The sequence below is a fragment of the Pipistrellus kuhlii genome, unplaced genomic scaffold (assembly GCF_014108245.1).
Source record: "Pipistrellus kuhlii isolate mPipKuh1 unplaced genomic scaffold, mPipKuh1.p scaffold_m20_p_126, whole genome shotgun sequence".
Taxonomy (NCBI): Eukaryota; Metazoa; Chordata; class Mammalia; order Chiroptera; family Vespertilionidae; genus Pipistrellus; species Pipistrellus kuhlii.
Window position 1 is genome coordinate 220304 of NW_023425434.1, and position 14893 is coordinate 235196.

A 14893-nucleotide genomic window follows, 5' to 3' on the forward strand; every position below is an offset into this window, starting at 1 on the left:
TGACTTCATAAATAATTCTAATCAATGTAGACTATAAAATCTGATGCTATAAAGGACCTCACAATGAGACTTGGTGTTGTGTAGTATTGTGAGAAGAGTACTAGACACAGATAATCAAAGATATGAATTCAAGTCTACCCCTACCACCTTGACCAAATCCTAGAGCTCCCCTAAACTTGTTTGTTCATATCTGAGGGAGGATTAATATATTTTGCACTTCGAGCCTCAGGAAGCTAAGGTTGGCATAATGTGATAATGCATATGAAAAGCTCGTTGAGAACTCTATAAAGTACAATAAAAGAGAACAGTGGTATCTGCTCTTTTTTGTCCTTATTGAATAAGTATAATATATCTTCATTGGTTCTGTCTTTTTATTAGTTAAAATGAAGTTATTTTTATCAGCAGGCTCACTAGGATTGTGCAAGTGAAAGAGAATTCCACCTTATGTTTTGAGCTCTAGGCACTTTATATGCCCAAGTTTAGTATTGACCCTGGTAGGCCCTGGATTAATCATGGAAAATATCTTCCTGAACCTATTGAATCAGATTTTGCCTTCTCCCCTCAACCCCGGGGCTTTCCTTGGAGATTGAGTAACCCCAGAGATTATGATTCTTTTATCAAACTCAACAAAAGATACTAATCTCTGATATTTTAGAAATTTAAAAAAATGAATAAATTAAAAAGAAAAACATCAATTTTCAGACTAATCCATGCCATTTCCTAACACCAAGTCAGTTGTTTCCAGAGTATCTCACCCTGTTTGGTCTTCAACTAATCGCAAACTTTGGTTGAATTTAGAGAAGAGAGCTACACTGAGAAAGAGCAACACATTTTTTCTTGTTTCTTCTTTTCCTTTTTAGAATAATTATCAGGTCATTAGCAAAGAGATCATTAGGTGCTTACTTTAAAAAGTTTCTCAGCAAGTATTTATTTAAATGGTCAGGCAATTAATAGAATATTTGATAAAGCACAGGGCATGGTAATGTAATCTGCAAGATGGGCATGCTTCCTACCTTGAAATGAGATAAGGGAAGTGCTTCAAAAAGTCTACTTTTACAAACAAACAGAAGCTTGTAAAGTGATCAACTGTTTGTGTTGACCACTTTATGTTTTGAAATTTATTTATTGATTAAGGTATTACATATGTGTCCTTATCCCCCCATCCCCCCACTCATGCTCTCACTCACCTGTTGTCTGTGTCCATTGGTTAGGCTTATAAGCATGCATACAAGTCCTTTGGTTGATCTCTCCTCCTTACCCCCACAATCCTCTACCTTTCCTCTGACGGTTTGACAGTCTGATCAATGCTTCTATGTCTCTGTTTTTGTTCATCAGTTTATGCTGTTCATTATATTCCATAAATGAATGAGATCATGTGATATTTATCTTTCCATGACTGGCTTATTTCACTTAGTATAATGCTCTCCAGTTCCATCCATGCTGTTGCAAATGATAAGAATTCCTTCTTTTTTAGATGTATCATAGTTTTTTAACCCACTCATCTGCTGATGGGTACTTAGGCTGTTTCCAAATCTTAGCTATGGTGAATTGTGCCACTATGAACATAGGGGTACATATATCCTTTCTGATTGGTGTTTCTTGTTACTTTGGATATATTCCTAGAAGTGGGATCACTGGGTCAAATGGGAGTTCCATTTTTAGTTTTTTGAGGAAAATCCATATTGTTCTCCACAGTAGTTGCACCAGTCTGCATTTCCACTAGCAGTGCACAAGGGTTCCTTTTTCTTTGCATCCTCGCCAGCACTTGTTATTTGTTGATTTGTTGGTGATAGCCATTCTGACAGATGTGGGATGGTACCATGTTGTCATTTTGATTTGCATCTCTCAGATGATTAGTGACTTTGAGCATGTTTTCATATATCTCTTGGCCTTCCTTATGTCCTCTTGGTTTGTTTGTTTTTTAACTATATTTTTATTGATTTTTCACAGAGAGGAAGGGAGAGGGATAGACAGTTAGAAACATCAATGAGGGAGAGACATAGATCAGCCACCTCCTGCACACCCCCTACTGGGGATGTGCCCACAACCAAGGTACATGCCCTTGACCAGAATCGAACCCGGGACCCTTCATCCACAGGCCAGCGCTCTATCCACTGAACCAAACCGGCTTTGGCTTATGTCTTCTTTGGAAAAGTATCTATTTATGTCCATTGCCCATTTTTTGATTGGGTTGTTTATTTTCCTTTTGTTAAGTTGTATGAGTTTCCTGTAAATGTTGGAGATTAAACCCTTATCAGTGAGGACATTGGCAAATATGTTCTCCCATGCAGTGGGCTATCTTGTTGTTTTGTTGATGGTTTCTTTTGCTGTGCAGAAGCTTTTTATTTTGATCTTAGTGCATTTTCTAAGTGCTATAGCAGTAATTTGTCGTATTAACTAGCATATGCAGTTATTAATTGCTAATTTTGCTATCTTTAACTTAAGAACACAGCTTATGGAAGCAATTCATCATGCTGTTTCAATCATAACTAACCACATTATGGTACTACTTTTTTTTTTAATAGAAAATAGGAATAATTATTTAACCATGCATCTTCAAAAGGATGAATTTTACGTTGTTGTACAGAAAATAATATCTGGAATAGCTGGGTGATAGCAAACTGACAGGATTTGTGGGGAATAATTAAGATAAAAAAACATGAAGGTAACAGCATTTTTTTCTGTTTTTCCTCTGTTCGTATTTAGTCTTTGGAAATAACTTTTACCTAGCCTGTAAGAAAATCTTATGTTTATAAAAATCTTAATTTGAAAAGTCAGTTTCCATTTTCATTTTCTATACTTAACAGTGACATGCTTTTGATGGTCTAGTATTCATGAACATATTGCCATGCTGTAGAGAAACAGTGACAGTACTGTCAGGCATAGTCTTTGTGTGTGTGTGTGTGTGTGTGTGTGTGTGTGTGTGTTAATTAAAACATAGCAGCATAATTCCTTTGGGTCCCTGGATGTGCCTGGCTCCTTTAGCCCAAGGAACCCAAGCTTGTCCTCCCACTTATTAAGACTTTGTGGAAGAAAAAATGGTTTATAGCTACCACAGTAAATCTCTAAGCTTTTTGATGCACCACCAAACTATTTAGTTGAGGCCAATCCTAAATTTTCACTCTGAGCATACATCTCCATATTTTCAAATGGCGAATGAATGTTCATACTGCTAAGCCTTGTAAAGTGACTATCTCATAATGTAGTGCTTAATTTTATTTGACAGCTCCCTGGTTTATAGTTCAAGTGCAGGCACACATTTAAAGAAAATTATTTCATGTTCTGGCCTGTGTTAAATCTGATAATCTCTTTTATTACAGTAGCATATTCATGCCTCTGCTGTTTAGATGATGTCATCAATTTATCTTAAATTATTATATTCATAATTTTATAGCAGTAATGTAAAATCTGCTTGGGCCATTCCTCTTCCCTGGCAAGTCTTTCCCATCAGGAAAAAAAGAAGTGAAGTAATTAACTTTTTAACAAATATATATTTTTATTGATTTCAGAGAGGAAAGAAGAGGGAAAGAAATATAGAAACATCAAGGAAGAGAATTTTTGATCAGCTGCCTCCTGCACACCCACTGGGTATCAAGACCACAATCCAGGCAACCTGTCCAGGAATCAAACTGTGGCCTCCTGGTTCACAAGTTGATGCTCAACCACAGAGCTATACCAGTGGGAAAGTAATTAACTCTTTATGGGTCAGACTCCTTAAGAAGAAAAAACTCATTATAGTGCTTGATGCTTTTTGTCTTTCATGCAGTCCTTTCTGGTTTTACCTATTTAAGACAAAAATAACTTTTGGTACATACGTTTAGAATAGTTTCTCAACCTCAGCACTACTGACATTTTTTAAATTCAGGCAAACATCACATAACATAGAATTGACCATGTTAAAGTGTATATAGTTCAGTGGCATTTAGTACATTCACAATGATGTGCAAGCATCTAGTTCCAAAACATTTTCATCACTTCCGGAGGAGAACCTGAACCCATTATGGTCAGTCACTATTCCTTCCTCTCCCTGGGCCTTGACACCTTGTAGTCTACTTTCTGTCTCTATGGATTTACCTATTTCATATGCAATAATACAATATGTGGCCTTTAATATCTGACATATTCACTTAGAATATTTTTTAGGTTTATTCATGTTGTATTTAGTACCTTATTCTTTTTTTAAACAACTTTGTGGGGAAGGTGGTATTATCCTTGTTTTACTAAATGAGGAAACTGAGGCACAGAGAGTGACTTTTTTATTAATTTTAGAGAGAAGAAGGGAGAGGGATAGAGAAATAGAAACATCAGTGAAAAAGAAATAATTGCTTGGCTTCCTCCTTACACATCCTTTACTGGGGATCCAGTCCACAACCCAGGCATGTGCCCTAACCTGGAATTGACCTGTGATCTCCTGGTTCATGAGCCAATGCTCAATTACTAAGAAATACTAGTCCTTATTCATTTTTATGGCTGAAAAATATCCTATTGTATGATTATACTACATTTTGACTGTCCATTCATCAGTTACTGGACGTTTAGGTTATTTCCACCTTCTGGCTATTATAAATAGTGCTGCTGTTAACGTTGATGTACAAGTTTTTGTTTGAATATCTGCTTTCAATTGGTTGGGATATATACCTAAGAATTACTGTTGACATTTTGGGCCAGATAATTTTTTCATTGTGAGTGGATGTCCTGTGCATTGTAGGATGTTTAGCAGCATTCCTGGCCTCTCCCCACTAGATGCTAGTAACACCTATCCCTCCAACTTGTGACAACCAAAAATGTTTTTAGACACTGCCAAATGTTTTCTGGAGTGCAAAATAACCCAAGGCTGAGTGATTTGGTGTAAAGGAAAGGAAATCTTTATAGATAAACTATATATATAAACCCTAATATGCAAATAGACAGAACAGAGGAACAACCAAACAACCAGTTGCTATGATGTGTGCTGACCACAAGAGGATGCATGCAGAACCTGGCGGGCATCATCAATAAGTGGTAGATTGCGGAACACGGTGTGTCAGTGGTGGTGGGATGGTGGAGCAGGTGAGCAGGGTGTCAGATCAAGGCAGGGCACTGGTTGTTGTCATTGGGGTGAGCCTCTGGTAGTTACTGAAAATTCTTTGCTTCCATGCACGTGGTCCCATCCAGTGTTTGCACCTGCTGCTGGTGCTGGCCCGCTCACACCCGCTGCCAGTGCTGGAGCCACCGCTCACATCTGGTGCTGGCTCTGATCGCTCAGGGCTATCAGCAGGTGTGAGTGGCAGCTGCCCATCCTGATCGCCCCTCAGGGCTTCTCCACCTCTCCTGAGGGGTGATCAGGGCTGGTAGCTGCCTCTCGCACCTGCTGCTGGAGACGGCCCTACTCTCACCACTGCAAGCGCAGGAGCCGTCACTCATTCCCACTGCCAGTGCTGGCCTTGTTTGCACCTGCAGCCACTGCTGGAGCAACAGCTCACACCTACTGCTGGTTCCCAGTGCTGGTTCTGATTGTTTAACCCTGTCAGTGGGTGTGAGTGGTGGCTGCTGGCCCTGATCGTCCCCTGAGGGCTTCTCCACCTCCCAGTTCTTGAGGGGTGATTGGGACAACAGCCACAGTTCTCACACACTACTGCCACTGGCCTCAATTGCTCTTCACTGTCAGAGGGTGGGAGTGGTGGTGGCAGGAGCAGGGCTATCGCAGAGAGGGGACTAGGGGGCTGAGACAGGAGGGGCTAGGCAGGTGTGTGGAGGATTGGCTGAGACCCTCCGCTTTACCCACCACAGCCTCACAGCCCACAGTTCCTTTCAAAGTGTACGAGTTCATGCACTGGACCCCTAGTATTATAATGTTTTTAATAAAAGTAATTTGAGTCTAAAGAAGAGCATGATATGGTTCTGGAAAACCATATATTCAAGCAGCTATGTTTTTGGATAAGTAACATAACCTCATAATTTCAGTTTTCTTGTCAGTAAAATGAAGGGATAGAAATAGATTAGTGGTTTCCAGTGTGCTCAGTATTGGCCAGATTTTCTAAAGGAAGCCACCATGAAGGAAATGAAAGTGAAGTGCTCCTGGTATATATCAACTCCCCTTCAGGCAGAGCAAGCAAAGTTTGAATTCTTCTATAATTTCTAGAATAAATTCAGGCATAAATAATATTAATTTCACCAGTGAAAGTTGTTTCTAAAATTCGTGTAAGAATTAATAAAAGCATTAATTTGCCAATGAGACTCCATTTCTTAAATCCATTATGTTCTCTGCTATTGTGGGAAGGAGAGAATGCTGAATGCTATCTTAATAGCAATTTCTAGAATGTGGGTTTTTGATTAAATGTAGTGTGTTCTCTATCAGGATAATTATCCATTTCTAGAATGTAGATTAAACTATCATATAGATAAAATCATAATGTCTATGTTGACAAATTATAAAGCATTCATTATAACATAATAGTTATGTACTTAAATCCATATTTCACTTTTATGAGTTCTCTCTGCTTTTTTCCCATTAAATGGTGATTATTATAGTTGTTGTTATTTCTAGACAGAACCATAATCAGTGTAGATATGATCCATAAACTAAAAAAAAGTTTTATATTTGTAACAAATATGATTGAGGCAATAGCGACAGAAAAAAAAAATACCCATCTTGGGAATTCTCTGATTTTTATGATTCCACATTATTGTATGTTTAATTTTGTGCAAATTTTACCATTGCTAATTCCATATTTTTTTGTTTATTGTTGATAAGGCATAGCCCCTAGTTTATAAATAATCATGTATTAGAATACCATACATTTAAATCAATTGTTGCCATTGCTAGCAGCTTTATTGTTGTCACCTATTATTTAATGAAGAATTATTTTGGATAAATTGTAAGACTCCATCAAAGAAAATGTGGTCTTTCATCTTCCTTTGTGGTAAAAACAATTAGACCATTTCTTTGTATCTCATTATTCCTTATGAAGCAAAATAATCACGAGACAAGAGATATCTGAATATACCATCCAGAATTTAGCTTTTAAGAAAACCATATTGAGGATCAAGAACCAAGATGGCAGCTTAGGTAAGCACCTAAACTGCCTCCTCGCACAACAATTTCAAAAACAACAACTAAAACCAGAACGGACATTATCCAAAAACACAGGAAAGCTGGCAGAGTAGGAAATTTACAACTAGAAAGAAGGAGAAAGGCTCACAGATCAGATTGGGAGCCACAAAGTGCTGAGGTAGGGAGATGCTCACACTCAGAGAGGAAGTGTGGCCAAATGCCTGGGTGGCGGGAGGGGAAAGGAATTCCCGATTGCACTGAACCCCAACCCTGGCTGAAACCCCTTGGACCCAGGCTCAGACAGGTGGAGTCTGGACTGTAGAGAAAGGCATCTGGAGACTCAGAGTCTGGGAGACTGGGGGAGCTGGGAGCCCCAGCGGGCAGGGTCTATGGTCACGTGCGTGAGTGAGTGCATGCAGAGAGGTCTGACCACGGAATGTGCTGCGGCCTCTCCATAGTGGAAAAGCTCCAGACTACAGAGACCCAACCAAATTCCCGGTGAGCCCCTGGGGCACCCCACCTCTTGCACGGGGAATCTGGGATGGTCAGGCGGAAACTCAGGGGAGCCTCAGAAGGCAGAGGTCAGGTGGAAACTCAGGCGAGTACACAAGGGAAGCAAAGACTGTAAGTTCAGCCCTGAGACTCTGCCCCATCCAAGCTGAGCACAGAGGCTTGTACAATTTTGTAAGTCTGATCTTATAAGACTGTCTCCAAAACAGAAGGTACCCCAGAATAGACACAGCTAATACCCACATCCAATTGGCCTGAAGGTCAATTCCTCCCAGGGGTACCAGCAACAATGGACTTAGCTACAACAAGGCTGTACACGCAGTCCACAAAGGGGAGCACCAAGAGTGTCTTCCTCAGGTAACTGGGGAGGCTGACCCAATGGGCCATATAGGACACCAAACACACATCCTATCAACTCTGGGAAGCAGAGAAAATGCCGAGACAAGGAAATAGATCTCAAACGAAAGAGATGGAGGACATAGAATTCAAAACCACGGTTATAAGATTATGCAAGATTTTCCTAGAAAAGGCTGATAAATTTAATGAGACCTAACTAGAAATTAAACATAAACTGACTAAATTGGAAAATATTAAGCAGAGATCCAAGAGCAGAATGGAGGAACACAAGAATCAGGTCAAAGAGTTGGAATACGAAGTGCCAAAAGACACTCCTCTGGAGAAGCAAGAAGAAAAGAGAATCCAGAAAGTTGAAGATAGTGTAAGGAGCCTCTGGGACAACTTCAAGTGTACCCTGTTTCCCAAAAAATAAGACAGTATCTTATATTAATTTTTGCTCCCAAAGATGCGCTAGGTCTTATTTTCAGGGGATGTCTTATTTTTCCATGAAGAAGAATACAGTACACATTTATTGTTAAATGAAAATAAAGGAAATTTATTACCTGTATACGGTACGGTAGTATGGTAGTTGTCATACAAACCAGACAAACTGTGAATCTTACAGTATCAAGAATTTACTCATTTATTCAATGACAATCATGTCATCATCTTCTGGAACATCATCATAACAATCCAATTCCTGAATTTCCTGGTGAATTTCTTGTGACTCCATTTCTTTCAGAATCAGTGGATCAAATCTCTCATGTTTAGCCTAGGGGGGGCCTTATTTTCAGGGGGATGCCTTATATTTCATTCAGAAGGAAACCTGTAAGTAGGTCTTATTTTTGGAGGATGTCTTATTTTTGGGGAAACACAGTATCATTCAGAATTGAAGGGCAGATAAAGAACTTCACAGATAAGAAAAAATTAAAGGAGTTCATCACCGCCAAACCAGTATTATATGAAAGGAGTTCATCACCACCAAACCAGTATTATTCGATATATTATTTAAGAAGAGGAAGAAGATTAAGTGAATTAAAAATCTGAGGAACAGAAAAAACTGGTGAATATAATAGAATCAGGGGCAAAGAAAGGGAGTGGATTGATAATTGTCAGAGGAAAAGGGGTGTGGGGGTGCAAAAAGAGACTGGATTAAAATCGTACACATATGGCCGAAACCGGTTTGGCTCAGTGGATAGAGCGTCGGCCTTCGGACCTAAAGGTCCCGGGTTTGATTCCAGTCAAGGGCATGTACCTTGGTTGCCAGCACATCCCCAGTGGGGGGTGTGCAAGAGGCAGCTGATCGATGTTTCTCTCTCATCTCATCGGTATTTCTAATTCTCTATCCCTCCCCTTCTTCTCTGTAAAAAATCAATAAAATATTTAAAAAATCGTACACCTATGAATGAGGACAATGGCGGGGGGCGGGGGAGGTAAGGGTAGAGGGTGGGGTGGGAACCGGGTGGAAGGGAGCAATGGGGGGAAAATGGAGAAACAATTGTAATAATCTTAGCAATAAAGATTTATTTAAAATAAATAAATAAATAAATAAATAAATGCTTTATTGTTAAAAAAAAAGAAAAAAAAGAAAACCATATTGAGTTAGTAAGACTCTACCCTGGTGGAACATATTTGTTTTTAAAGAATATTGACTTTTTACATGGTCTCTTTTGTTTTCTCTTGTATAGAAATCCATTTCTGGCATTTTCTCCACACTTATTCTTGGAAGTCTGCCTGTTATCATCTGGCATTTTATTGTATTACCTCTGGTAGCATAAAGATATTTAAAAAAATATATCTATCTATCTATCTATCGATAGATAGATAGATAGATAGATAGATTTTTTTTTTTTTTTACAGAGAGGAAGGGATAGAGAGTTAGAAATATTGATGGGAGAGTAATATCGATCAGCTGCCTGCTGCACACCTCCTACTGGGGATGTGCCTGCAACAAGGTACGTGACCTTGACTGGAATCAAACCTGGGATCCTTCAGTCCACAGGTCGATGCTCTGTCCACAGAGCCAAATTGGTTAGGACAAAGATGTCCTTTTTAAAAAGTTTTAGGTAGTGATTATAACTACCACATAGTCCTTAAGAAGCAGGTTCAGGATATAAAATATAATAACAATTATTTATTCTCTTAAACCCTGAGACATCTGACTCACACTAGCTCAATCTTGTAACTTAAAATTATTTTTAAGTACCTGAGTTCCTGAATGGGTTTTAGCTCACTAATTGCTGTGAACACATACTACATGCCATTCTAACTAAGCTGTAAGTTTGTGACAACCTGGTTGAGTACATGAGCACCACCATACAACAAATTCTGAATTATAAACCTACTTGGTATGAAAACAAAATTAAGTTTGTTTTCCACAAATAGATTACAGTAGTGAAATACAATTGGAAAATATTCTATTTTTTCCAATTAAGTAATAAGAGGATGATCCAAATAGCATCTTTTTTAAGTGAAATGTCACTTTATAATGTGAGGCTTTATTTTTATGGGGAAAGTTATTTCTATCAATCTGTGATAAAAAGTACCTATTTTATACCCATTTCAGTTTTAAAAAAGAGAGAGAGAGAAACCCTGAAGGCATTGTATGCAGGCACAACTGAGTAAATAATAGTGCCAAAATGGCTTAGAAATAAGAAAACAAGGAATTATGAGTGTGACACTTCTTAAGATTTTAAAAATATAAATCTGAGCACAGGGTTGGGTGGGAGTATGCCTTATTGATTTTCTCTTGTTTATTTTTTGTTGTTGGTTTAGATTCTAAACTTTAGAAGATGGTGGCTGCTTGGCTGGAAAATAGTGTGTTCATATCCCACTAAACAAATATCTTTCCAATTACAAAACTTTTCACAGTTACAACTGTAAGGACCTAAAAAGTCATGTACAGCTCCTTAGGACACAGGCATAAATAAATTAAGCAACAAATGCAGAATCATGCTTTACTGCCAGAGCTGGAACAAATTCAGGACTTTTTTTTTTTTTTTTTTTTTTTTTTTTTTTTTTTTTTTACCATATCACACTTTTCTCTTTTCCTGCTTTTCATTTGTCTCAATACAGGGTTGGTGAAAGTGTGACAGTAAGTTCATGGATATTGGGTTTTTTAGATTTTAGTATAAAATTTTTTTAGATTTTTAGATAGTCTCAAAAGGCAATTTTCATGTGAAGGTTCAGTTAAGTGTATAGTTTGGTATGCTCTGCAGTATTTATGAGAAATTCACAACTAACCAAGATAGATACTTTTTCAGGAGAGAAAAACAGCTGGTTAGTATGTGGGTTTGTGACAGATTACGTGATAAACCAACATTTACACAATGTCTAGGAACAGACTTTCCATTTAAAAAAAAATACATTTTGCTGAGTATTCATGCTCACCTGTTAAATAAGTGTTTAAAGCTTTTTAAAAACTATTTTATGGCCGACACCGGTTTGGCTCAGTGGTTTGGCTCAGTGGTAGAGCGTCGGTCTGCGGACTGAAAGGTCCCGGGTTCGATTCCGGTCAGGGGCATGTACGTTGGTTACGAGCACATCCCCAATAGGGGGTGTGCAAGAGGCAGCTGGTCGATGTTTCTCTCTCATCGACGTTTCTAGCTCTCTGTCTCTCTCCCTTCCTCTCTGTAAAAATCAATAAAATATATTAAAAAAATTATTTTATGGAAACACTTCTAAAATAGATCATATAATTTACTGCCTTCCTAAACTATATCCTAAACATCATATGTTACTTTCTTGTTCACTCTTATTTACCATTTTGAATATAATCATTGATGCCTAGAACTTTGGGAACTATGAGGGTGGTTAGAGCCTCCTCAAAGGACCTCTATCTACTAGTTCCCTTGTCTTCAGATTAATCAGTTTTCACTTCTTATTGCTCTTCTACTTTTCAGCAATAATGTGCAATGAGGCTTCCATTTCTCATAGCCAGGTTTCTGGATGACGGTTAAATAAATGTATCCTTGATTAGTCTAAGGGAGCTGTAGGTAAAACATCCTTATATAATAAAATGCTAATATGCAAATCAACCAAACAGCAATCAAACAGGTGACTATGACATGCACTGACCACCAGGGGGACAGATGCTTAAAGCAGGAGTGGCTGGTGAGCACAGCAGCAGTGGAAGGAGCCTCTCCGGCCTCCATGGCAGCGCTAAGGACCCCAAGCGGGATGTCCTCCTGCTGGCCACAGGGAGTGGGCCTAAGCCTGCAGACTGACATCCCCCAAGGGGTCCTGGACTGCGAAAGGGCGCAGGACGGGCTGAGTGACACCCCCCCCATTCCCAGTGCACGAATGTTGTGTACTGGGTCTCTAGTAAGTTATAAGCTAGGTCATTTCTTCTTTCTAAGTTCATGAAACTGGGTTTGAGTTGCTTCTGCATAATGATATATTACTGTGATTAATATCTATAGTGATTATATAAAATATTAAATAACATAACCTAAAATCAGTAGAAAATGATTGTTTAGTGTATTTTGTTGTAGGTACTCATGCTCTCTAAGCATATATATCTGTCATATATATAATTTTCATTTCTTAACCTGTCCTTAAGAGCTTCTTTATGATCTATTGTTAAAATTCTAATGATGATAGCTTATGAACATACATTTGACCAAAATCGAAGCTAATAAAAGTAAGTACATATGGTAAATTATGGTAAAAGATGTTTCCTTGGAGTTTGTTACAATTATCAATTAGGTCCTTTTAAATAAGGATGAGAAATAGGCCTTAATTTACTTTATGAAGAATTTCTGAAATTTTAAACTCTCATGATATCCCAAAATATTTATGAATCATCAAAGTATATTGTAGCCACTGCATAACATTAGATAATTAAAAAGACCTATGAGGCTCTCATAAGGCTTTAATAATAGCTAAAAGTCCAGTGCAGCAGGAAATAGATGGCTTCTAAGGCCAGTTTTAGTCACAAAGGACATGTTTTGTGTTCTAATTGTGAACCACCAAGGTATGTGCAAGATAATATTATTTTATGGGAGCTAAGGCACAGGTTACCTAGAATCTTTGATACCCCACTGGTTATGTAGCTGAAAGTAGTCTGCATGCTCAATTAAATCAGATGCAAACCACAATCTACACATTTTCAATAAACAGTATAGACAAGTTAGTATAGAGTGTCTCCAAGGGGGTTTAAGATTTTAAAAGCACTTTATAAAACCCTACTACATTTCTTCTCAAGCTTGATCAAGGGGAACAAACTCTTATGCATCCTTGGAGTTAAGCATACAAAGTGCAAATTAATTTTATCCTTTCTAATTTATTCTATATTTTCTACGTGCATTTTTATTATCAGCTTGGTAAATCTTGTGTTTTTCCTTTCACTGAATAATTATCATTATAACAGTGGCAACACATCTATTAAACATCCATACTTTGCCAAACCCTGATCAAAGTATTTATGTATATTACCTCATTTAGAATTATGAGATTGGTGCTGTTATTCTAACTTACAGATGAAGAAGGGAAGCTTATGGTTTTTGCTTTCCTCACATAGCTATTTGCTCTAAAAACTTTTTTTTTTCTTTCACAATGTATTACTTATGTGCACCACTTAATAAGCTTGGGATACCAAAGAGATCACATTTGTTACAGATTGCATTTGTTACTCACATTAAACAACTACAGCCATTGGTAATTTAGAAATATCATTCTTCCTTCCTTAACCAAACCTGTTCCTATGAGAAATACAAGAAATCTAGGGTTGCATATTATGTCTACAGGAGTGGCTCTGACTCTTGCATAGAAGGAAAGATAATAAAATGTTAAGTTAATTTATAAAAAGTCCCCATTGTCTCTTGCTCTTGATATTCTTGCCAATGTTGCTGGTAAAACCAGGGAGCCCAGACAAGGCTTTCTGGCACCTAAAAGAGTTCAAGGGCACTAAACTGAAATTCACCACAGTAACTGAAATACAGGTTTTCCCAGCTGGGCTTGAATAAGAGGGGGGCATCTTTTTACCTAGCATTTCATTCACTTTTGCTCACAAAATAGTAGGCCTATTTCCCAATGTTTCAGCTAACTGGTGGTCCTATTGTTTCAGTTTTAACATTTCTGACCTCTCCTTCAAGCTCATAGAACCAGAAGAGCTAGTTGAGAGTAACCAACAACTGAGTGATCTAATGTAGTGGACTACTCTGTGTACTTTTCCTGATATTTGTAACTCTTATCAGGATAGCAATAACCCATCTGACTGGTTCCGATAATTATGAACTTTCAAATGAGATCTTGGTCTCTTTTCTAAGGGAAGAAATTCCCCAGCCCATTTGAGCTTGGTGTGCCAAATGGACTTGGAAGAGAGTGGCAAGAGTACATCTGTTTCGAGAACCCCTAGGTCTGAGGTCTTCAAACTTTCTGATTTACAGTGCCCTTAGTTGCCACAGTGATTTTTTTCCATAGCAGCTATAGGCCAAAAGGAATACTTAATAGTTATAATTATTAAATAATTATGTCCAAACAACTTAAATATTTATATCCGAGGAGCTTAGTAGACATTTGAAATATAATCTAAACAAATTACAAGAAAGCAATATTTTTATTTCAACCTTAAGTAGCCATGCAGTTAACTTATTAAAAGGATAGATGTGCCTGATGAGCAGTGTACAACTTCCCAAACTTTGGGATCAGATTTGATAGTGGAGGATATTGGATATAGAAGGATACCATCTCAATTTCCTATTCCATATTGATTTTTCACACAACACTTTTTAAAAAATCACAGTAAAAAAATCTAGCTTCACAAAGTGAATATAGAATTATCTAATGATGAACTGTTGTAAAGTAATTTTTTAAATATATTTTATTGATTTTTTTGCCCCCCTCCCTCCCACACATACCCTCCCTCCCCAGAGTTTTATGTCCATTGGTTGTACTTATATGCATGTATATAAGTCCTTTGGTTGATCTATTATCTCCCCCAGATCTTCCTCCCCTCTCCACTGTAATTTGACAGTCTGCTTGTTGCTTTACTGTCTCTATATCTATCTTTTG

At 37.9% G+C, this 14893-nt stretch overlaps 1 protein-coding gene across 1 annotated transcript in view; it reads left to right on the top strand.

Annotated features, from left to right (window-relative positions):
• The window catches only part of PRRG1 (proline rich and Gla domain 1), a 219099-nt gene that overhangs the window by 95816 nt on the left and 108390 nt on the right, over window positions 1–14893 (top strand). The window lies entirely within an intron of this gene.